The 20,803-nt window shown below is 44.6% G+C and overlaps 30 non-coding genes across 30 annotated transcripts; 4 read left to right on the top strand and 26 right to left on the bottom strand.

The window, feature by feature from the left end:
• Positions 1 to 1,590: 1,590 nt before the first annotated feature.
• Trnag-ucc (transfer RNA glycine (anticodon UCC)) lies at positions 1,591 to 1,662 on the bottom strand. Its single transcript has one exon. It is a non-coding gene; the product is annotated as a tRNA-Gly (tRNA).
• An 87-nt stretch (positions 1,663 to 1,749) lies between these two features.
• Trnag-ucc (transfer RNA glycine (anticodon UCC)) lies at positions 1,750 to 1,821 on the bottom strand. The gene has a single exon. It is a non-coding gene; the product is annotated as a tRNA-Gly (tRNA).
• Positions 1,822 to 1,886: 65 nt separating this feature from the next.
• On the bottom strand, positions 1,887 to 2,004 carry Trnal-caa (transfer RNA leucine (anticodon CAA)). Its single transcript has 2 exons — positions 1,967 to 2,004; positions 1,887 to 1,931 (listed from the first exon to the last, which is right to left on the bottom strand). It is a non-coding gene; the product is annotated as a tRNA-Leu (tRNA).
• An 823-nt stretch (positions 2,005 to 2,827) lies between these two features.
• Positions 2,828 to 2,899, bottom strand: Trnag-ucc (transfer RNA glycine (anticodon UCC)). The gene has a single exon. It is a non-coding gene; the product is annotated as a tRNA-Gly (tRNA).
• Positions 2,900 to 2,986: 87 nt separating this feature from the next.
• Trnag-ucc (transfer RNA glycine (anticodon UCC)) lies at positions 2,987 to 3,058 on the bottom strand. The gene has a single exon. It is a non-coding gene; the product is annotated as a tRNA-Gly (tRNA).
• A 65-nt stretch (positions 3,059 to 3,123) lies between these two features.
• Positions 3,124 to 3,241, bottom strand: Trnal-caa (transfer RNA leucine (anticodon CAA)). Its single transcript has 2 exons — positions 3,204 to 3,241; positions 3,124 to 3,168 (listed from the first exon to the last, which is right to left on the bottom strand). It is a non-coding gene; the product is annotated as a tRNA-Leu (tRNA).
• Positions 3,242 to 3,790: 549 nt separating this feature from the next.
• Positions 3,791 to 3,862, top strand: Trnae-cuc (transfer RNA glutamic acid (anticodon CUC)). Its single transcript has one exon. It is a non-coding gene; the product is annotated as a tRNA-Glu (tRNA).
• Positions 3,863 to 4,064: 202 nt separating this feature from the next.
• Positions 4,065 to 4,136, bottom strand: Trnag-ucc (transfer RNA glycine (anticodon UCC)). The gene has a single exon. It is a non-coding gene; the product is annotated as a tRNA-Gly (tRNA).
• Positions 4,137 to 4,223: 87 nt separating this feature from the next.
• Trnag-ucc (transfer RNA glycine (anticodon UCC)) lies at positions 4,224 to 4,295 on the bottom strand. The gene has a single exon. It is a non-coding gene; the product is annotated as a tRNA-Gly (tRNA).
• A 65-nt stretch (positions 4,296 to 4,360) lies between these two features.
• On the bottom strand, positions 4,361 to 4,478 carry Trnal-caa (transfer RNA leucine (anticodon CAA)). Its single transcript has 2 exons — positions 4,441 to 4,478; positions 4,361 to 4,405 (listed from the first exon to the last, which is right to left on the bottom strand). It is a non-coding gene; the product is annotated as a tRNA-Leu (tRNA).
• Positions 4,479 to 5,027: 549 nt separating this feature from the next.
• On the top strand, positions 5,028 to 5,099 carry Trnae-cuc (transfer RNA glutamic acid (anticodon CUC)). Its single transcript has one exon. It is a non-coding gene; the product is annotated as a tRNA-Glu (tRNA).
• Positions 5,100 to 5,301: 202 nt separating this feature from the next.
• On the bottom strand, positions 5,302 to 5,373 carry Trnag-ucc (transfer RNA glycine (anticodon UCC)). Its single transcript has one exon. It is a non-coding gene; the product is annotated as a tRNA-Gly (tRNA).
• An 88-nt stretch (positions 5,374 to 5,461) lies between these two features.
• Positions 5,462 to 5,533, bottom strand: Trnag-ucc (transfer RNA glycine (anticodon UCC)). Its single transcript has one exon. It is a non-coding gene; the product is annotated as a tRNA-Gly (tRNA).
• A 65-nt stretch (positions 5,534 to 5,598) lies between these two features.
• Trnal-caa (transfer RNA leucine (anticodon CAA)) lies at positions 5,599 to 5,716 on the bottom strand. Its single transcript has 2 exons — positions 5,679 to 5,716; positions 5,599 to 5,643 (listed from the first exon to the last, which is right to left on the bottom strand). It is a non-coding gene; the product is annotated as a tRNA-Leu (tRNA).
• A 549-nt stretch (positions 5,717 to 6,265) lies between these two features.
• Positions 6,266 to 6,337, top strand: Trnae-cuc (transfer RNA glutamic acid (anticodon CUC)). The gene has a single exon. It is a non-coding gene; the product is annotated as a tRNA-Glu (tRNA).
• A 202-nt stretch (positions 6,338 to 6,539) lies between these two features.
• Trnag-ucc (transfer RNA glycine (anticodon UCC)) lies at positions 6,540 to 6,611 on the bottom strand. The gene has a single exon. It is a non-coding gene; the product is annotated as a tRNA-Gly (tRNA).
• Positions 6,612 to 6,698: 87 nt separating this feature from the next.
• Positions 6,699 to 6,770, bottom strand: Trnag-ucc (transfer RNA glycine (anticodon UCC)). Its single transcript has one exon. It is a non-coding gene; the product is annotated as a tRNA-Gly (tRNA).
• A 65-nt stretch (positions 6,771 to 6,835) lies between these two features.
• On the bottom strand, positions 6,836 to 6,953 carry Trnal-caa (transfer RNA leucine (anticodon CAA)). Its single transcript has 2 exons — positions 6,916 to 6,953; positions 6,836 to 6,880 (listed from the first exon to the last, which is right to left on the bottom strand). It is a non-coding gene; the product is annotated as a tRNA-Leu (tRNA).
• Positions 6,954 to 7,776: 823 nt separating this feature from the next.
• Positions 7,777 to 7,848, bottom strand: Trnag-ucc (transfer RNA glycine (anticodon UCC)). The gene has a single exon. It is a non-coding gene; the product is annotated as a tRNA-Gly (tRNA).
• Positions 7,849 to 7,935: 87 nt separating this feature from the next.
• Trnag-ucc (transfer RNA glycine (anticodon UCC)) lies at positions 7,936 to 8,007 on the bottom strand. The gene has a single exon. It is a non-coding gene; the product is annotated as a tRNA-Gly (tRNA).
• Positions 8,008 to 8,072: 65 nt separating this feature from the next.
• Positions 8,073 to 8,190, bottom strand: Trnal-caa (transfer RNA leucine (anticodon CAA)). The gene is made up of 2 exons: positions 8,153 to 8,190; positions 8,073 to 8,117 (listed from the first exon to the last, which is right to left on the bottom strand). It is a non-coding gene; the product is annotated as a tRNA-Leu (tRNA).
• An 823-nt stretch (positions 8,191 to 9,013) lies between these two features.
• Trnag-ucc (transfer RNA glycine (anticodon UCC)) lies at positions 9,014 to 9,085 on the bottom strand. Its single transcript has one exon. It is a non-coding gene; the product is annotated as a tRNA-Gly (tRNA).
• An 87-nt stretch (positions 9,086 to 9,172) lies between these two features.
• On the bottom strand, positions 9,173 to 9,244 carry Trnag-ucc (transfer RNA glycine (anticodon UCC)). The gene has a single exon. It is a non-coding gene; the product is annotated as a tRNA-Gly (tRNA).
• A 65-nt stretch (positions 9,245 to 9,309) lies between these two features.
• Positions 9,310 to 9,427, bottom strand: Trnal-caa (transfer RNA leucine (anticodon CAA)). Its single transcript has 2 exons — positions 9,390 to 9,427; positions 9,310 to 9,354 (listed from the first exon to the last, which is right to left on the bottom strand). It is a non-coding gene; the product is annotated as a tRNA-Leu (tRNA).
• Positions 9,428 to 14,400: 4,973 nt separating this feature from the next.
• On the top strand, positions 14,401 to 14,472 carry Trnae-cuc (transfer RNA glutamic acid (anticodon CUC)). Its single transcript has one exon. It is a non-coding gene; the product is annotated as a tRNA-Glu (tRNA).
• Positions 14,473 to 14,674: 202 nt separating this feature from the next.
• On the bottom strand, positions 14,675 to 14,746 carry Trnag-ucc (transfer RNA glycine (anticodon UCC)). Its single transcript has one exon. It is a non-coding gene; the product is annotated as a tRNA-Gly (tRNA).
• An 87-nt stretch (positions 14,747 to 14,833) lies between these two features.
• Positions 14,834 to 14,905, bottom strand: Trnag-ucc (transfer RNA glycine (anticodon UCC)). Its single transcript has one exon. It is a non-coding gene; the product is annotated as a tRNA-Gly (tRNA).
• Positions 14,906 to 14,970: 65 nt separating this feature from the next.
• Trnal-caa (transfer RNA leucine (anticodon CAA)) lies at positions 14,971 to 15,088 on the bottom strand. The gene is made up of 2 exons: positions 15,051 to 15,088; positions 14,971 to 15,015 (listed from the first exon to the last, which is right to left on the bottom strand). It is a non-coding gene; the product is annotated as a tRNA-Leu (tRNA).
• A 5,105-nt stretch (positions 15,089 to 20,193) lies between these two features.
• Trnag-ucc (transfer RNA glycine (anticodon UCC)) lies at positions 20,194 to 20,265 on the bottom strand. The gene has a single exon. It is a non-coding gene; the product is annotated as a tRNA-Gly (tRNA).
• An 87-nt stretch (positions 20,266 to 20,352) lies between these two features.
• Positions 20,353 to 20,424, bottom strand: Trnag-ucc (transfer RNA glycine (anticodon UCC)). Its single transcript has one exon. It is a non-coding gene; the product is annotated as a tRNA-Gly (tRNA).
• Positions 20,425 to 20,803: the final 379 nt, after the last annotated feature.

Genomic DNA, 20,803 nt, shown 5'->3' with positions numbered 1-20,803 from the left:
AGTTGAGCGGGTGTGATGGGATATTTGCCGGTGATGTGGTGGTATTTGGTGGTGCAATGTGGAGGTGACCTGAGAGGCGATCGACCAACTCGAAGAATGAATCGGAAGCGGTAGGAGAGGGATATGGAGTGTTAGGATTTTTGTTGGCTTCTAGGCTTCCGCTGACAGTTTCGTCCGTGTGTTTGTCTACTAAATCGAGGTGGGGTATGATAGTTTCGTTGTTCCCTATGCTGATCTTCTTGACTTGTTGATCGGTGATAGTTTCTTCTAGAACCGAGTTGTTTGTCGGGACGTTGCTTTGTGTTTGGCCTGCTTCGTCAGTTGCTAGACGGATGTTTGAGGTTTCGCTTACACTACGTGATTCAGGAATACAGGCGGTCTGTGTCGCCGGGGCAATAGGGCTTAGTTCGGTAGCTATGGTTTCTATTTTGGTATACTCTCCGTGTGGAATTTCACAGCTTATTGTTAAGTTAGACTGTTTTGTCGATTTCTTTGGTGAAAAGAAATTAGCAATTTTATCTACCAGGGATAGGTTTGTTTTATCGGTTTCTTGGATACGTATCTTCTTGGAACGTATAATAGCTTCGGGGTTATCTACTTGACTCAAAGGTACGTAATTGAGTGTAGAACGGGTAGATCTCTTTCGGAAGGGTAAGGGGTTAAAGGTCATATAAGTCTCAGACTGAGTTAATTCAGTTGCGGAATTTGGGTTATCAAAAACTGTCGTGAAAATGTTATCAGATTTGCTAGTTTTTTGGAAAAATGTACGTTTTGTCTTAGGCTTAGCACCTGTATACAACGACATTGTCAGTGAGTTCAAAACCCGCTGCCACCAGATGTAAAGGGGAACACGACGTTGTCATGTTGCCTCCAATACGGAAAAATAACTAAGTGCGGCGCTGTTACTCACAATGTCGTGTATAAATAAGCGTAAAACAATACGTGTATGAAAGAATAAACGTGTATTATATACCGCAAATAATCAATTAAATCAGCACGGAAGAGGCGAAGGCCTACAATTACGTGACCGTTACTTGGCATACACTACTAAGGGGCAACTAAGACAAGTAGAGAATATTGCTAAGAAGGGAACTTACGCTTCAGTTTCTGAGGATGAGGTAGCGGCTCGGAAGAAGGCTGAGGTACACACGAGATAGCTCTCTCAAGGGACGACTAACTATTGTGAGTTGCCGATGGCTTTTTATATGTTTTCCATCGACTGTGAGAACCATACGGCACAGTGTTAAAGGATAGGCGGCAATATCGGGCGGTATCGGGCGATTTTGGGCGCAATGGCGAGGCATAGGCGGGCAAATTCGGGCGGTATCGAACGAATTTGGACGATAGCTAAAAATCGCTCGGGCGACTTTAGGCCATTTCGGGCAATCTCAGACGAACTGAAATAAATCTATTTTTAGCCGACGTGCCGGGACATGTCTTCGTTTTTTTAATTATATTTCTAAGGGGCTTTTTAAAACTAGGTTAGTAAGTGAAAGTTCTGAGTCACAAGGGGCTACAGGTATACGATTCTAGTCTATTTGGAGAAAGGAGGAAAGAAGGGGCTTCGCTAGACGATTCGTTACAATAGTGTGCGATGGCCGAGAATCGAACTCGGGTCGACTGCTTGGAAGGCAGCCATGCTAACCACTATACCACCATCGCCTAATATTGATCAAAAGATTTGTATCACAAATCCATTTCATAATGACATCGCCCTAAAGAAATTCACCAACCAAATGTTTAATTTTCTGCGATGGCCGAGAATCGAACTCGGGTAAAATGCTTGGAAGGCAGCCATGCTAACCACTATACCACCATCGCATTGCACAACCCAACAGATTAGAATAATAAATCCATTCACAAGGACATCGCCCAAGAGAAAAATTTTTCAGGAGTGGGATTTGAACCCACGCCTTCATTGAAGACCAGAAATCTGATGCTTCTCTCTGAGAAGCAAGGTTTTACTCTTGAGTCTGGCGCCTTATACCGCTCGGCCATCCTGACATGTGTTTATCCATGCCCATGGAACCACACAATTTCCATAAACCATGTTCTGTATTGCTAATCTGGCCTTGAATCGAAGTGCGCCACAGGATCATCCGTCGACGTTGGTATCGAGCAGTTGTTTTCGTTACTGCGTTGTATTTCAAAAAGGGGGCTAAGTGTAGCTAATTACTGTTAAACGGGTTAATGTTAAGTTATGCAGATCGTTGCAACAATAAATTACTTAATTCCATTTCGTAAAGTGGTAAGTTTTTAAAGGGGTTTTCCAGTGGAAAGTAAACTTGTCTCGGGCTTGTGCATTTAAAATAAGTAAAAATAAGCGAAAGGCATTACAATGCAATCAAAGAGAAATAGATATTAAAAAGGGCATGCCAATCTACTGGGCAAGAGGTAAATACGTGGAGAGAGGGTTTTCCTCGTCTTCGGGGTTTGGTGCACCGTAGTGGAAGTGGACACATACCGTTTCCGTAGATCCCATGATTGCCCTCTAGGGGGAAAAGCGCGTTATTGTTAAATTATGCAGATTTGTGCAACAATAACATAGACTAATCACATATTGTCTAGTGATTAGGATACCTGGCTCTCACCTAGGAAGCCCGAGTTCAATTCCCGGTATGGAAAAGACTATAAGATTTCTTAATTAATACTATCTAAGTCATAGACGAATTTCTATGAATTTTCGACATTATTGCAAATTCGTAACTCACACAACATAATACTCTATTTTCCTCTTAGATTTTTCATTTCTTTCCTCTGCCTTTGTGTAACTTTGGACAACAGTTGATAGTTGTTACTGATTTCTCTAATTAAATATTTAATAGTGTGCGATGGCCGAGAATCGAACTCGGGTCGACTGCTTGGAAGGCAGCCATGCTAACCACTATACCACCATCGCCTAATATTGATCAAAAGATTTGTATCACAAATCCATTTCATAATGACATCGCCCTAAAGAAATTCACCAACCAAATGTTTAATTTTCTGCGATGGCCGAGAATCGAACTCGGGTCGACTGCTTGGAAGGCAGCCATGCTAACCACTATACCACCATCGCATTACACAACCCAACAGATTAGAATAATAAATCCATTCACAAGGACATCGCCCAAGAGAAAAAATTTTCAGGAGTGGGATTTGAACCCACGCCTTCATTGAAGACCAGAAATCTGATGCTTCTCTCTGAGAAGCAAGGTTTTACTCTTGAGTCTGGCGCCTTATACCGCTCGGCCATCCTGACATGTGTTTATCCATGCCCATGGAACCACACAATTTCCATAAACCATGTTCTGTATTGCTAATCTGGCCTTGAATCGAAGTGCGCCACAGGATCATCCGTCGACGTTGGTATCGAGCAGTTGTTTTCGTTACTGCGTTGTATTTCAAAAAGGGGGCTAAGTGTAGCTAATTACTGTTAAACGGGTTAATGTTAAGTTATGCAGATCGTTGCAACAATAAATTACTTAATTCCATTTCGTAAAGTGGTAAGTTTTTAAAGGGGTTTTCCAGTGGAAAGTAAACTTGTCTCGGGCTTGTGCATTTAAAATAAGTAAAAATAAGCGAAAGGCATTACAATGCAATCAAAGAGAAATAGATATTAAAAAGGGCATGCCAATCTACTGGGCAAGAGGTAAATACGTGGAGAGAGGGTTTTCCTCGTCTTCGGGGTTTGGTGCACCGTAGTGGAAGTGGACACATACCGTTTCCGTAGATCCCATGATTGCCCTCTAGGGGGAAAAGCGCGTTATTGTTAAATTATGCAGATTTGTGCAACAATAACATAGACTAATCCCATATTGTCTAGTGGTTAGGATACCTGGCTCTCACCTAGGAAGCCCGGGTTCAATTCCCGGTATGGGAAAGACTATAAGATTTCTTAATTAATACTATCTAAGTCATAGACGAATTTCTATGAATTTTCGACATTATTGCAAATTCGTAACTCACACAACATAATACTCTATTTTCCTCTTAGATTTTTCATTTCTTTCCTCTGCCTTTGTGTAACTTTGGACAACAGTTGATAGTTGTTACTGATTTCTCTAATTAAATATTTAATAGTGTGCGATGGCCGAGAATCGAACTCGGGTCGACTGCTTGGAAGGCAGCCATGCTAACCACTATACCACCATCGCCTAATATTGATCAAAAGATTTGTATCACAAATCCATTTCATAATGACATCGCCCTAAAGAAATTCACCAACCAAATGTTTAATTTTCTGCGATGGCCGAGAATCGAACTCGGGTCGACTGCTTGGAAGGCAGCCATGCTAACCACTATACCACCATCGCATTACACAACCCAACAGATTAGAATAATAAATCCATTCACAAGGACATCGCCCAAGAGAAAAATTTTTCAGGAGTGGGATTTGAACCCACGCCTTCATTGAAGACCAGAAATCTGATGCTTCTCTCTGAGAAGCAAGGTTTTACTCTTGAGTCTGGCGCCTTATACCGCTCGGCCATCCTGACATGTGTTTATCCATGCCCATGGAACCACACAATTTCCATAAACCATGTTCTGTATTGCTAATCTGGCCTTGAATCGAAGTGCGCCACAGGATCATCCGTCGACGTTGGTATCGAGCAGTTGTTTTCGTTACTGCGTTGTATTTCAAAAAGGGGGCTAAGTGTAGCTAATTACTGTTAAACGGGTTAATGTTAAGTTATGCAGATCGTTGCAACAATAAATTACTTAATTCCATTTCGTCAAGTGGTAAGTTTTTAAAGGGGTTTTCCAGTGGAAAGTAAACTTGTCTCGGGCTTGTGCATTTAAAATAAGTAAAAATAAGCGAAAGGCATTACAATGCAATCAAAGAGAAATAGATATTAAAAAGGGCATGCCAATCTACTGGGCAAGAGGTAAATACGTGGAGAGAGGGTTTTCCTCGTCTTCGGGGTTTGGTGCACCGTAGTGGAAGTGGACACATACCGTTTCCGTAGATCCCATGATTGCCCTCTAGGGGGAAAAGCGCGTTATTGTTAAATTATGCAGATTTGTGCAACAATAACATAGACTAATCCCATATTGTCTAGTGGTTAGGATACCTGGCTCTCACCCAGGAAGCCCGGGTTCAATTTCCGGTATGGGAAAGACTATAAGATTTCTTAATTAATACTATCTAAGTCATAGACGAATTTCTATGAATTTTCGACATTATTGCAAATTCGTAACTCACACAACATAATACTCTATTTTCCTCTTAGATTTTTCATTTCTTTCCTCTGCCTTTGTGTAACTTTGGACAACAGTTGATAGTTGTTACTGATTTCTCTAATTAAATATTTAATAGTGTGCGATGGCCGAGAATCGAACTCGGGTCGACTGCTTGGAAGGCAGCCATGCTAACCACTATACCACCATCGCCTAATATTGATCAAAAGATTTGTATCACAAATCCATTTCACAATGACATCGCCCTAAAGAAATTCATCTACCAAGATATAAAACTAACTGCGATGGCCGAGAATCGAACTCGGGTCGACTGCTTGGAAGGCAGCCATGCTAACCACTATACCACCATCGCTTTACATCAACAAACTAATTAGAATAATAAATCCATTCACAAGGACATCGCCCAAGAGAAAAATTTTTCAGGAGTGGGATTTGAACCCACGCCTTCATTGAAGACCAGAAATCTGATGCTTCTCTCTGAGAAGCAAGGTTTTACTCTTGAGTCTGGCGCCTTATACCGCTCGGCCATCCTGACATGTGTTTATCCATGCCCATGGAACCACACAATTTCCATAAACCATGTTCTGTATTGCTAATCTGGCCTTGAATCGAAGTGCGCCACAGGATCATCCGTCGACGTTGGTATCGAGCAGTTGTTTTCGTTACTGCGTTGTATTTCAAAAAGGGGGCTAAGTGTAGCTAATTACTGTTAAACGGGTTAATGTTAAGTTATGCAGATCGTTGCAACAATAAATTACTTAATTCCATTTCGTCAAGTGGTAAGTTTTTAAAGGGGTTTTCCAGTGGAAAGTAAACTTGTCTCGGGCTTGTGCATTTAAAATAAGTAAAAATAAGCGAAAGGCATTACAATGCAATCAAAGAGAAATAGATATTAAAAAGGGCATGCCAATCTACTGGGCAAGAGGTAAATACGTGGAGAGAGGGTTTTCCTCGTCTTCGGGGTTTGGTGCACCGTAGTGGAAGTGGACACATACCGTTTCCGTAGATCCCATGATTGCCCTCTAGGGGGAAAAGCGCGTTATTGTTAAATTATGCAGATTTGTGCAACAATAACATAGACTAATCCCATATTGTCTAGTGGTTAGGATACCTGGCTCTCACCTAGGAAGCCCGGGTTCAATTTCCGGTATGGGAAAGACTATAAGATTTCTTAATTAATACTATCTAAGTCATAGACGAATTTCTATGAATTTTCGACATTATTGCAAATTCGTAACTCACACAACATAATACTCTATTTTCCTCTTAGATTTTTCATTTCTTTCCTCTGCCTTTGTGTAACTTTGGACAACAGTTGATAGTTGTTACTGATTTCTCTAATTAAATATTTAATAGTGTGCGATGGCCGAGAATCGAACTCGGGTCGACTGCTTGGAAGGCAGCCATGCTAACCACTATACCACCATCGCCTAATATTGATCAAAAGATTTGTATCACAAATCCATTTCATAATGACATCGCCCTAAAGAAATTCACCAACCAAATGTTTAATTTTCTGCGATGGCCGAGAATCGAACTCGGGTCGACTGCTTGGAAGGCAGCCATGCTAACCACTATACCACCATCGCATTACACAACCCAACAGATTAGAATAATAAATCCATTCACAAGGACATCGCCCAAGAGAAAAATTTTTCAGGAGTGGGATTTGAACCCACGCCTTCATTGAAGACCAGAAATCTGATGCTTCTCTCTGAGAAGCAAGGTTTTACTCTTGAGTCTGGCGCCTTATACCGCTCGGCCATCCTGACATGTGTTTATCCATGCCCATGGAACCACACAATTTCCATAAACCATGTTCTGTATTGCTAATCTGGCCTTGAATCGAAGTGCGCCACAGGATCATCCGTCGACGTTGGTATCGAGCAGTTGTTTTCGTTACTGCGTTGTATTTCAAAAAGGGGGCTAAGTGTAGCTAATTACTGTTAAACGGGTTAATGTTAAGTTATGCAGATCGTTGCAACAATAAATTACTTAATTCCATTTCGTCAAGTGGTAAGTTTTTAAAGGGGTTTTCCAGTGGAAAGTAAACTTGTCTCGGGCTTGTGCATTTAAAATAAGTAAAAATAAGCGAAAGGCATTACAATGCAATCAAAGAGAAATAGATATTAAAAAGGGCATGCCAATCTACTGGGCAAGAGGTAAATACGTGGAGAGAGGGTTTTCCTCGTCTTCGGGGTTTGGTGCACCGTAGTGGAAGTGGACACATACCGTTTCCGTAGATCCCATGATTGCCCTCTAGGGGGAAAAGCGCGTTATTGTTAAATTATGCAGATTTGTGCAACAATAACATAGACTAATCCCATATTGTCTAGTGATTAGGATACCTGGCTCTCACCTAGGAAGCCCGGGTTCAATTTCCGGTATGGGAAAGACTATAAGATTTCTTAATTAATACTATCTAAGTCATAGACGAATTTCTATGAATTTTCGACATTATTGCAAATTCGTAACTCACACAACATAATACTCTATTTTCCTCTTAGATTTTTCATTTCTTTCCTCTGCCTTTGTGTAACTTTGGACAACAGTTGATAGTTGTTACTGATTTCTCTAATTAAATATTTAATAGTGTGCGATGGCCGAGAATCGAACTCGGGTCGACTGCTTGGAAGGCAGCCATGCTAACCACTATACCACCATCGCCTAATATTGATCAAAAGATTTGTATCACAAATCCATTTCATAATGACATCGCCCTAAAGAAATTCACCAACCAAATGTTTAATTTTCTGCGATGGCCGAGAATCGAACTCGGGTCGACTGCTTGGAAGGCAGCCATGCTAACCACTATACCACCATCGCATTACACAACCCAACAGATTAGAATAATAAATCCATTCACAAGGACATCGCCCAAGAGAAAAATTTTTCAGGAGTGGGATTTGAACCCACGCCTTCATTGAAGACCAGAAATCTGATGCTTCTCTCTGAGAAGCAAGGTTTTACTCTTGAGTCTGGCGCCTTATACCGCTCGGCCATCCTGACATGTGTTTATCCATGCCCATGGAACCACACAATTTCCATAAACCATGTTCTGTATTGCTAATCTGGCCTTGAATCGAAGTGCGCCACAGGATCATCCGTCGACGTTGGTATCGAGCAGTTGTTTTCGTTACTGCGTTGTATTTCAAAAAGGGGGCTAAGTGTAGCTAATTACTGTTAAACGGGTTAATGTTAAGTTATGCAGATCGTTGCAACAATAAATTACTTAATTCCATTTCGTCAAGTGGTAAGTTTTTAAAGGGGTTTTCCAGTGGAAAGTAAACTTGTCTCGGGCTTGTGCATTTAAAATAAGTAAAAATAAGCGAAAGGCATTACAATGCAATCAAAGAGAAATAGATATTAAAAAGGGCATGCCAATCTACTGGGCAAGAGGTAAATACGTGGAGAGAGGGTTTTCCTCGTCTTCGGGGTTTGGTGCACCGTAGTGGAAGTGGACACATACCGTTTCCGTAGATCCCATGATTGCCCTCTAGGGGGAAAAGCGCGTTATTGTTAAATTATGCAGATTTGTGCAACAATAACAGCTTTTGATCCCATATTGTCTAGTGATTAGGATACCTGGCTCTCACCTAGGAAGCCCGGCATCTCCTCCCGGTATGGGAAAGACTATAAGATTTCTTAATTAATACTATCTAAGTCATAGACGAATTTCTATGAATTTTCGACATTATTGCAAATTCGTAACTCACACAACATAATACTCTATTTTCCTCTTAGATTTTTCATTTCTTTCCTCTGCCTTTGTGTAACTTTGGACAACAGTTGATAGTTGTTACTGATTTCTCTAATTAAATATTTAATAGTGTGCGATGGCCGAGAATCGAACTCGGGTCGACTGCTTGGAAGGCAGCCATGCTAACCACTATACCACCATCGCCTAATATTGATCAAAAGATTTGTATCACAAATCCATTTCATAATGACATCGCCCTAAAGAAATTCACCAACCAAATGTAAAATCATTTGCGATGGCCGAGAATCGAACTCGGGTCGACTGCTTGGAAGGCAGCCATGCTAACCACTATACCACCATCGCATTACGTAACCCAACAGATTAGAATAATAAATCCATTCACAAGGACATCGCCCAAGAGAAAAAATTTTCAGGAGTGGGATTTGAACCCACGCCTTCATTGAAGACCAGAAATCTGATGCTTCTCTCTGAGAAGCAAGGTTTTACTCTTGAGTCTGGCGCCTTATACCGCTCGGCCATCCTGACATGTGTTTATCCATGCCCATGGAACCACACAATTTCCATAAACCATGTTCTGTATTGCTAATCTGGCCTTGAATCGAAGTGCGCCACAGGATCATCCGTCGACGTTGGTATCGAGCAGTTGTTTTCGTTACTGCGTTGTATTTCAAAAAGGGGGCTAAGTGTAGCTAATTACTGTTAAACGGGTTAATGTTAAGTTATGCAGATCGTTGCAACAATAAATTACTTAATTCCATTTCGTCAAGTGGTAAGTTTTTAAAGGGGTTTTCCAGTGGAAAGTAAACTTGTCTCGGGCTTGTGCATTTAAAATAAGTAAAAATAAGCGAAAGGCATTACAATGCAATCAAAGAGAAATAGATATTAAAAAGGGCATGCCAATCTACTGGGCAAGAGGTAAATACGTGGAGAGAGGGTTTTCCTCGTCTTCGGGGTTTGGTGCACCGTAGTGGAAGTGGACACATACCGTTTCCGTAGATCCCATGATTGCCCTCTAGGGGGTAAAGCGCGTTATTGTTAAATTATGCAGATTCGTGCAACAATAATTTGTAAATTGTTCGTGCGAGCTTTAGCTCGCGATGAGCAATTTTGATTGTGGGTAAATGAAGGAAGACATTGACTGTTTGTGACACTGTATTTCCAGCTGTTTCTCAGCAAACAAAAAGGAAGGAAAAAGCGGGAGATGGTGAGAGAAGGGGGAGTCCCGGTGGGCGTATTTCCCATTCGAACTCCTCAGCCGTTGTCAGCACTGCAGGTGAGAGGGAAAGAATATTCCAAGTGAAAATGCGCGATATGTTCTCCCCTCCTTTTCCTTCTTTCTTTCTTTTTTTTTTTTTTTTTTTTAACTTGCAGGGAATGCTCTGTTGTTGTCGGCTGCCGCTGCTTGGGTCGTAGAATCTTCGATTATTGTTATCCCTGTTAAAACTGTAATAACAAAAAAAGATATAGCCATCATTGTGAATAAAACTAGTAAATGAAGAGGGTCGGTTGGGTGGGTTATTAGACAGTCAATGTCTTCACTTCATTTAGCCAACAATCCAAATTGTTCTTCGCTCGCTAACGCTCGCTCGAACAATTTACCAATTGTCGGTAAATTCTGTTCGACATTGACTGTGTCTTTAAAGCAGATTTACACTGTCGCTAAAAATATTGAGATCTTCTACTAAAATCTCTCTGATCCTACTCCTCAGATGACTCCTGCAAGTCCTGCAGGATTGAATGGCCTACCGACTGAGCAATCGGGGTAATCTCACGTCGGTAAAACTTAGCGAATGTGGACTCGCGAGTCCAGTGGCCCTGGTTTAAAATAGTCTGGATGGGAAGGCCGTTAGCTGCGGCCTTTGAAGCAGCTGCACCTCTTGCAGAGTGTGCTGAGAATACCATGGTATCGATGCCCGCCTCCTTTAACTGTTCCTTAATCCAGCGGCCAATTGTTGAGGAGGACGCCGGGTTATGCGGCCTATTTGAACCTACGAACAGGTTGTTGATATTTCGCTCACTCCTTAGGCCAGCTGTGCGCTGGACGTAAGTTCCTAAGCAGGAAACTGGACAGATCGAAGGGTTGGGGGCCAGGCCTCTATGACGATCTGATGGAGTGGGCCTGAATGCTGAGCCTTTCTTGGCCTGCCTAGGGAAAAGGACACCTTCCGATCCGTGAAGTCGATCGAATGCGGCTGGATTGAAGCAAGCTCTGCGCACCTAGATAGGGAAGTGAGCGCCAGCAATGTTGACGCCTTACGGGAAAGCTGGATAAGCGTCAGGGTGTCCGTCGCTATCGAGTCAAAGTGGGCCAGGACTCTTGACGGGTCCCAAGTAGAGGCGTATCTAGGGATCGCAGGTCTTGTATTGTAAATACCTTTCATGAGCTTAGCGATTAGTGGGTCCTTTCCTATGTCGGCGTTGCTTCCCAGTCTCATAGCGAGCGTGGATGATAGCATGGAACGAGCTACGTTGACCGTGCTATAGCTCTTCCCCGAGTCGAAGTAGTCGGAGAGGAAGCTGAGCACTTCGGTGACACCAGCCGACATAGGATCCACTTTCCGTCCCAGACACCAACTGCTCCAAGCAGTCCAAGATGACTGGTATGCAGCGTGTGTATTGGCTCGAGATGCACCCAAGACGAGCTCTGCAACTTTTGGTGGAAGGCGGCGCTCTCTGAGACAATTCCTGAGAGCCGCCAGGCGATCAGGCGGATCGCATCGTTCTTGGTCAGCGGATGGCATTCCCCCAACGGGGATGTCATCAGGGACCTGAACGGATGAAGGAGAAGCGGGACATCCACCGCCATCTCCATTAATGCCGGAAACCAGTACTGGCTGGGCCAATAAGGAGCTACTAGGACAACCTCCGTTTGCTCCTGTCGGATCTTCGACAGACAGAATGGGATCAGGTTGAAAGGAGGAAAGCAAAAACCGGAGAGGTTCGTCCAACTGAAGGAGAGTGCATCCGTCTTCCATGCGCCCGGTTGAGGGAACCGGCTGACAAAGACTGGAAGCTGGGCGTTCCAAGAGCTCGCGAACAGGTCTACTTCCGTCTTCCAGATGGATTGAACGCTCTGGAATGAGCGTGGGTCCAGTTTCCAATCTCCGACCGACAGTGGTTTCCTTGATTCTGCATCGGCCAGAATATTCGTTACGCCAGGCACATATACGGCGCTTATGGATAGTTGTCTCTGTTCACACCACGTAGTGATGGAAAGAATTGGGCAGAGCTCTTCCGACTTGCATCCGCCCGACCTGTTAACGTAGCTCACGGCGGAGGTGTTATCCATCTTTAACTCGATGGAAGTGTTACGCGCCGATGCAGTGAAACATTGCAGTGCTTTTAGCGCTGCCAAGAGCTCCAAAAAATTTATGTGCTTTAACCTCTCTTCTTTTAACCAAGGACCTCCTGTCTTGATTCCTTGGCACACTGCCCCCCAACCCGTAAGCGATGCATCCGATGAAATGAAAATTTCCGGGGACGGAAAAACGAGAGAGCGCCCTGAAGTGAAATCGGCCTCCGATAGCCACCATAGTAGGTCGGTCTTGGCGTCAGAGGAAAGCAAGAAGGAGCAATCTGTGGTGTTTTGGGGCTCCGATAATTCTGAATTCACCATACTCTGAAGGCTACGGAAGTGCGCTTGTGCGTAATTAACCGTCGTCGTCGCCCAGTTTAGGTTCCCGATAATCTTTTCTAGTTCCTTTCTAGATATGTGCGATCTTCTGAGTGCTCCTCTACAGAGTCGTTGAATGTCCGCCTTCTTCCTGTCTGGCAGATGGAACTCCAGCGTGGTTGTGTCAATTATGAGCCCTATATATTCCAATGATTGCACCGGCTCCTCCACTGATTTCTCGACGCTAATCACAAACCCCAATGACTCCAGAAGCGATTTGACTTGTCTTACAGCGCTTCTAGTTCTTGATTGGGTCTGAGCTATTATCAGAATATCGTCCAGATATATGATCAAACGGAGACCACGCATTCGAAGGAAACCTACTACCACCCTCAGCAGTTTGGTAAAAACCCATGGAGCTAGGCTGAGGCCGAAAGGAAGACATACAAACTCATAAAACTCGCCCCTCCAAGTGAAACAAAGAAACTGTCGGTGTTCCTCAAAGATAGGAACTGTCAAATAGGCGTCCTTAAGCTCTAATTTCGCTAGCCAATCGCCCTGCCGAACCGTATGTCTAACGGTTGAAATGCCCTCCATCTTGAATCGATGCTGCACTAAAAACTTGTTGAGATCCTTAAGGTTGATGATTGGGCGAAAACCACCCGATCTCTTAGCGACTAAAAACATGCTGCTGATGAAGCACCGGCCCTGAGCCTTAACTATAGCTCCCTTCTCCAGGAGAGAAACCACTTCCTTCTGACAGCATGACTGTTCAAGAGAGTCCATTGGGGCGTTTGGTCGGATGAAGTTTTGGAAAGGGTGTGAAAAAAACTCTAGCTGGAAACCTTGGGATACCGTTGAAAGGATCCATGGGTCGAGCGTCAGTTTGGACCATTCCGTAATGAAACGGGCAATGCGTCCACCAAAGGAATCTTTAAACGCTAAATTAGTAGACACGTACCGATCAGGTTGGAAGTTCTGCTGATGATGGCCTCCGGAATGGGCTGTTGGCTGACTCCTGCTGCGTCCCGACTGTTGGTTGCCGACGCTACTGCTACTAGGGCCCCTTGCTTGTGGTCTTTCCCCGGCGAGTTCCAGGGCGTTCAGGGTCTTCACCTGCTCCACCAAGGAGTTTGTAAATTTTGGGCCAAAGAGGTGATCCCCACCAATAGGGAGAATCGATGTGTCATCTAGGAGGCCAACGTTCTGAGGGTAGATCTGGCTAAGAATATTACGACGGCGTGCGCTGGCAATGTCCCGGTAGACAATGGCCCAGAGCTTGAGGGCTGTACGAATCGCTCGAGTGTCAGATCTAGTCTTCTTCTTCTTAATACGGCTCGCCATGAACAATAGGGGTTTCACAAGGTCCAAGATCTTAAAGGTCTGGTTTCTGTAGATCTTTTCGATGGGATCTACGTTGGCCTTTATTGCCGACGAACCTTTTACCGCCTTAAGGCGGATATAAAAGGCTTCGTCTAATGTAGGGTTGACGAGCAGGTAAGACATTTTCCCCATCTTGGGTCTGTACGTCTCTCTTGCTGTTTTCGCCTTATGGTCGCTAAGGCCAGACACTACCCACCTGGCTAGGCTAGTAGATTTGGCCTTTGAAAACTCGAATTTCTTGGTTGAGTTCTCATCGTCACTTGAAGAACTAGAACCTTACGAAGAAGCTGAGTCGGACGAAGAGCCTTCGTTCGACATGACGTTTGCACATTGAGAGCGGAAACAGATCTGAGGAGTTCGAATGGGAAATACGCCCACCTGGACTCCCCCTTCTCTCACCATCTCCCGCTTTTTTCTTCCTTTTTGTTTGCTGAGAAACAGCTGGAAATACAGTGTCACACACAGTCAATGTAGAACAGAATTTACCTACAATATAGACTAATCCCATATTGTCTAGTGGTTAGGATACCTGGCTCTCACCCAGGAGGCCCGAGTTCAATTCCCGGTATGGGAAAGACTATAACATTTCTTAATTAATACTATCTAAGTCATAGACGTATTTCTATGAATTTTCGACATTATTGCAAATTCGTAACTCACACAACATAATACTCTATTTTCCTCTTAGATTTTTCATTTCTTTCCTCTGCCTTTGTGTAACTTTGGACAACAGTTGATAGTTGTTACTGATTTCTCTAATTAAATATTTAATAGTGTGCGATGGCCGAGAATCGAACTCGGGTCGACTGCTTGGAAGGCAGCCATGCTAACCACTATACCACCATCGCCTAATATTGATCAAAAGATTTGTATCACAAATCCATTTCATAATGACATCGCCCTAAAGAAATTCACCAACCAAATGTTTAATTTTCTGCGATGGCCGAGAATCGAACTCGGGTCGACTGCTTGGAAGGCAGCCATGCTAACCACTATACCACCATCGCATTACACAACCCAACAGATTAGAATAATAAATCCATTCACAAGGACATCGCCCAAGAGAAAAATTTTTCAGGAGTGGGATTTGAACCCACGCCTTCATTGAAGACCAGAAATCTGATGCTTCTCTCTGAGAAGCAAGGTTTTACTCTTGAGTCTGGCGCCTTATACCGCTCGGCCATCCTGACATGTGTTTATCCATGCCCATGGAACCACACAATTTCCATAAACCATGTTCTGTATTGCTAATCTGGCCTTGAATCGAAGTGCGCCACAGGATCATCCGTCGACGTTGGTATCGAGCAGTTGTTTTCGTTACTGCGTTGTATTTCAAAAAGGGGGCTAAGTGTAGCTAATTACTGTTAAACGGGTTAATGTTAAGTTATGCAGATCGTTGCAACAATAAATTACTTAATTCCATTTCGTCAAGTGGTAAGTTTTTAAAGGGGTTTTCCAGTGGAAAGTAAACTTGTCTCGGGCTTGTGCATTTAAAATAAGTAAAAATAAGCGAAAGGCATTACAATGCAATCAAAGAGAAATAGATATTAAAAAGGGCATGCCAATCTACTGGGCAAGAGGTAAATACGTGGAGAGAGGGTTTTCCTCGTCTTCGGGGTTTGGTGCACCGTAGTGGAAGTGGACACATACCGTTTCCGTAGATCCCATGATTGCCCTCTAGGGGAAAAAGCGCGTTATTGTTAAATTATGCAGATTTGTGCAACAATAATATAGACTAATCCCATATTGTCTAGTGGTTAGGTTTTTGAGGGGTTTTCCTTGAGGGAAGAAACTTGTAAGTGCACGTGAATTTAAAATAAGACTACATATAAATGACAGAAAATATATTTCAAATACTACTACTAATCTACTGGGTAAGGGGATTCAACCGAGGGAGGAGGGAATTCATCGGCTTCGGGATTCAGTGCACCGTAATGAAAGTGGGCACAAACCATATCCATTGATCCTTGGATAGCTGCTAATCGGGCCTTGAACCTGAACGCACCCCAGGAACGTCCGTCGATACCAAGAATCGCGCGGATGTCATCGTTCCTGGGGTACCATGATCCAAGGGAGCCGACAACCAGGGGAAGAATCCTTCCAAGCGTAGAATATTTTTCATACTTCCGCTGGTAGGCAATCTCCATACTTTCTGGTTGGTCATAGCAGACAACGACGTCCACCATCACCCGGGAGCCAGATAGTTGGAATACAACTGCTGGTCTTAAGCGTTCCCCGGGGATGGCTTTGTTGACAGTGGCGTCGTGTCCCTGCTTGACTAGCAGCGGTTCCAAGAGATCTTGGATGGTGTTGTGCCTCTGGGTGGCGAACTGGAGACCTTCTACACAGTTGTTAAGAACGTGAAACCCGGTCTCGAATTCAATTCCGCATCGGCGGCAACTCGTATCTTGTTCTTGAGAACAAAACCACGAGTGGCCCCGAAGAGGAAGAATGTCGAGTCGGGCCCTGTGTAGGTATCTCCAGTCACGGAAGGAGAGGGGCGTACGGCAGGATACCAGGCGAGCCATATCCTTTGACGTTTCTTCCAGGGAGAGGCCAATAGCTACTACTCCCTGGTGGCTCTTGTCAGTTAGAAGGTTCCTAGTATAGCGCTGCCGAGCTACTTTCCGAAGTCCGCGGACTGCCTTGGCTGGGATTACGGAGACGTCATCGGCGACAATTCTTAGGTTTTCGTCGCCGGATACATCAATCCGTACTCCCAGTCGTTTGGCAGCTTGACGGGCAAGAGTCCAGACATTGCATCCGCGTACCTCAGTCTGTAGAGCCCCCCATCCACGGATCCCCAAAGGTATTCCCCAACTGGTAACACTCCTGGATGCTCGGTTCTGAACCCTCGCCGGATGGTGTCATGGAGCTGCTCTCTGCATATGTTCCTCACTGTAGGATCTCTACAAGTGAGGAGCTGAGCAGCTCTGGCGATGGTCCAGATATCGGCATCATCAGTGAGGCGGCATGTTCCTAGGCCCCCAACCCGCCGGTCCGCATAGAAAAAGGGGACAGTTGCGTGGTTGGGTAAATTGCAAATAAGGCCTAGGAACTTCCTGCACTCAGTGTCCAGTTGGGTAAGGGAGTCTTTCAGGACCCGTCCCGAAGCAAGATGGTGGGAAAGGGAAGGAAGAAGGTGGCTACGGAAGATTTCAAGTTTTTGCCATGGTGCGAGATGGGAGGCGGCAATCTTGTCAAGGTTAGGGATAAGGTCTGTGGGAGGGCGGAACCGCAATTTTCCGCCGATTGGTGTACCAAGATACGTCTCTTGGTCGTCCGGTTCCAGGCACCGGATTGGTTGAGTACCAATTCGGCACTGAGCATCAGACGGCTTGCCTTTGTCAATGACCAAGCAAGCACACTTCTCGGCGTTGAATTGCAGCCCCAAGGTATCAGCGGTAAGGGATAAAATGTCTAAAATATTTTGGAGCTCGCCAGAAAAGTTTGTAACTACGGCAATGTCGTCAGCATATGCCGTGGTCTTGACGAGCGATCCATATAATAAAAATCCGGGGTTGGTATTGGACTTTCCGGCCCTGACGAGGGGCTCAGAAGCCAGGTTAAAAATGGGAGCACTAAGGGCGTCACCCTGGCGTACACCTGCAGTCGGGGAAATGCGGATGGATTCTTTCCCTACGGCAAAATCCATCCGATATCCCGAGTAAATGTCCGCCAGGATGCGTCGGAGGTCGTCTGGTATCGGAAGAGAAGCAAACAGCTCTCCCAAAACGGCGTGAGGCACAGAACCGAACGCATTGCACATGTCCAGCCACGCTATAGACAGATGCCTACGCTTGGTCCTTGATTCCTCAACTGCCGCTTGCAAGAGGTGCGTGTGCTCTTGGATACCATGGACCCCCGGGAGGAAACCCTTTTGCTCTGGAAATAACCAGCCAAGGTCAGAGGCGACCTGCGTCAGTCTCTGGCTAATCACTCCCGAGAACAGTTTGTACATGGTAGGAAGGGACATGGGGACAGTTCGCGATGTTTTCCAACAACTAGGAATCCCAATCTTCCACACCATTTGACAAACTGTTTCCAGCAGAATGCAGCTGGGGTCGAGGGCTCTAAGATGTCGGTATTCTAGGCCATCGACGCCTGGAGATGTATTTGTAGCCCGGCGAAGCTTAGCTTCAAGCTCTTGTTGACTTGGCGCATGGTTTAGGAAGTTCAGCTGGTCCCTTGATCGCTGGGACCAGTCGCAGGTGTCGTAGAGCTCCCTCGCACTCTTGCACTGCTGCAGAGGTGGGCTCGATCGGTGGTAAATCCTTTCGAGATATTCCTCTGCAGCAGCTACAGTACCACTGTAGGAGGGAGAACGCTCTTCGAGCACCTCTCGAACGGCTCTTCTTGGGTAAATTTTGAAGAGCCGCTGAATCTTCCTTGCCTCATACGCCTTCAACTTGATCTGTCGCCGGGCTTTCTGCATCTGCCGGTTTTGATTTCTTTTTCTGTTTATAGGGTTTCCTCGGGTTTTTCAGGGCTAGGGTCTTGTAAAATCTGTGCTTTGGGGAGCCAGTCAGCTGTGCAACGTTCAAGGACGCTATCAAGGTCGAGAGGAGTCTCACAGTTCCGGAAGGCAGGTACCCAGAGACGGACAAAATCGTCGCCCCTTTGGCTCTGCTCTTCCGAGCTACCCTGACTACATCCTCGATTGGTCAGCTGACTGGGAGGATTGGCGGAGGTATCGAGATCAGGGATAGGGACCAGGGTTTCTGGGGATTTAAGAGGTGGGTTGGGGATTTCTGGTTGAGGGAGTTTATAAAGCCAACTAAAATTATGTGCGGTAAAAGATGTGGTGAACTCCCTCTCCCAATCTAAAATAGGATAAAATTTGCTGGAGATAGGACATTACCAGCACCCTGTTCTTCGATCACTGAGACTTCCAAAGTGGAGCCCTCCTCACAGTCTTCCTCCGTAGCAGAACTTTCCTCTTCGAGGGTCACTGACACGGAAGAATTCTGCGCAGAAATGCCCACTGCAGGGAATCTCGTCGATCGAATAGAGGGTGATTTGTCAGTATTGTTATGGGATGTTTGGTAATGTCCTTTAAGGGTATGGCCATCTCCAGCAAATCCACAGACCCCGCATTCCCAATACTTTTCAAGTCGGAGTGTGTGGGCTGTCTCTAGGTGTCGATGGATACTAGCCATGGCGCGGGTGTTTGTTGCCAGGGTAGTCCATTCACACCTAGGACATTTAGTTGGTCTCCCGGGGTATGTTAAAATAATTTTATCCCCCTCTATTCTGCAAGGGGGAAAAGTGGGGTGATGAGTGCCAGGGGAGCTTGGAGACAACTGCGAACCACCAATTTCCGAAGAAACGGTGAGTTCGAGGGATTGACGGAGAATACTGGCAGAGAGGGACTCAGTGCACGGTCTGGCATGCCTGCCGGCTGAAATAAAGGAATTAAATTCTTTCTTGCAGCCGATGCAGACATACTGGGTCACGAACTGAACCCCTCTTCTGGAATGGCGTTCTTTGATGTGTTTCTCCGCCAATTGTCTCCTACGTTCCCCTGACCAGGGCCCGTTTCCCCTCTCACCTCGGCATGTAGGCTCCCCACACCGTAAAATGTTTGGCAGAGGAACAGGAATTTTTATTTTGCTTCCATGGAGTCTTACTCTAGTAGCATTTCTACTACTAGATGCTCCATCCTCTGTCATTGATTACTACCCCAGTGACCCGTTACATAAAAAAGATACTATAAAATCCAGAAAAAGCCCAATACCACTAAGAAATAAAAACCCAAAAAATATAAATGGATAAGTAAAAATCAAGAAATGGATAAAATAGAAATTCTTGAAATTCTTGATTAAAAAAACCCCGATTATGTGTGGTAAAAAGTAAATATATTATCGGGGGCTAATGTAAACAATTCTAAAAACCAGGAGCTCAGGAAAGACACGTCTGCTCAGGACGACGTTTTGTAGTAATACCCCATGATTGCCCTCTAGGGGGAAAAGCGCGTTATTGTTAAATTATGCAGATTTGTGCAACAATAATATAGACTAATCCCATATCGTCTAGTGGTTAGGATACCTGGCTCTCACCAAGGAGGCCCGAGTTCAATTCCCGGTATGGGATAGACTATAAGATTTCTTAATTAATACTATCTAAGTCATAGACGTATTTCTATGAATTTTCGACATTATTGCAAATTCGTAACTCACACAACATAATACTCTATTTTCCTCTTAGATTTTTCATTTCTTTCCTCTGCCTTTGTGTAACTTTGGACAACAGTTGATAGTTGTTACTGATTTCTCTAATTAAATATTTAATAGTGTGCGATGGCCGAGAATCGAACTCGGGTCGACTGCTTGGAAGGCAGCCATGCTAACCACTATACCACCATCGCCTAATATTGATCAAAAGATTTGTATCACAAATCCATTTCATAATGACATCGCCCTAAAGAAATTCACCAACCAAATGTTTAATTTTCTGCGATGGCCGAGAATCGAACTCGGGTCGACTGCTTGGAAGGCAGCCATGCTAACCACTATACCACCATCGCGTTGCACATCCCAACAGATTAGAATAATGAATCCATTCACAAGGACATCGCCCAAGAGAAAAATTTTTCAGGAGTGGGATTTGAACCCACGCCTTCATTGAAGACCAGAAATCTGATGCTTCTATCTGAGAAACAAGGTATTACCCTTGAGTGTGGCGCCTTATACCGCTCGGCCATCCTGACATGTGTTTATCCATGCCCATGGAACCACACAATTTCCATAAACCATGTTCTGTATTGCTAATCTGGCCTTGAATCGAAGTGCGCCACAGGATCATCCGTCGACGTTGGTATGGAGCAGTTGTTTTCGTTACTGCGTTGTATTTCAAAAAGGGGGCTAAGTTTGGCTAATTACTGTTAAACGGGTTAATATTAAGTT

Source organism: Daphnia carinata, chromosome 7 (genome assembly GCF_022539665.2).
Source record: "Daphnia carinata strain CSIRO-1 chromosome 7, CSIRO_AGI_Dcar_HiC_V3, whole genome shotgun sequence".
NCBI classification, from domain to species: Eukaryota; Metazoa; Arthropoda; class Branchiopoda; order Diplostraca; family Daphniidae; genus Daphnia; species Daphnia carinata.
This window is presented reverse-complemented; position numbering and strand designations above follow the sequence as displayed.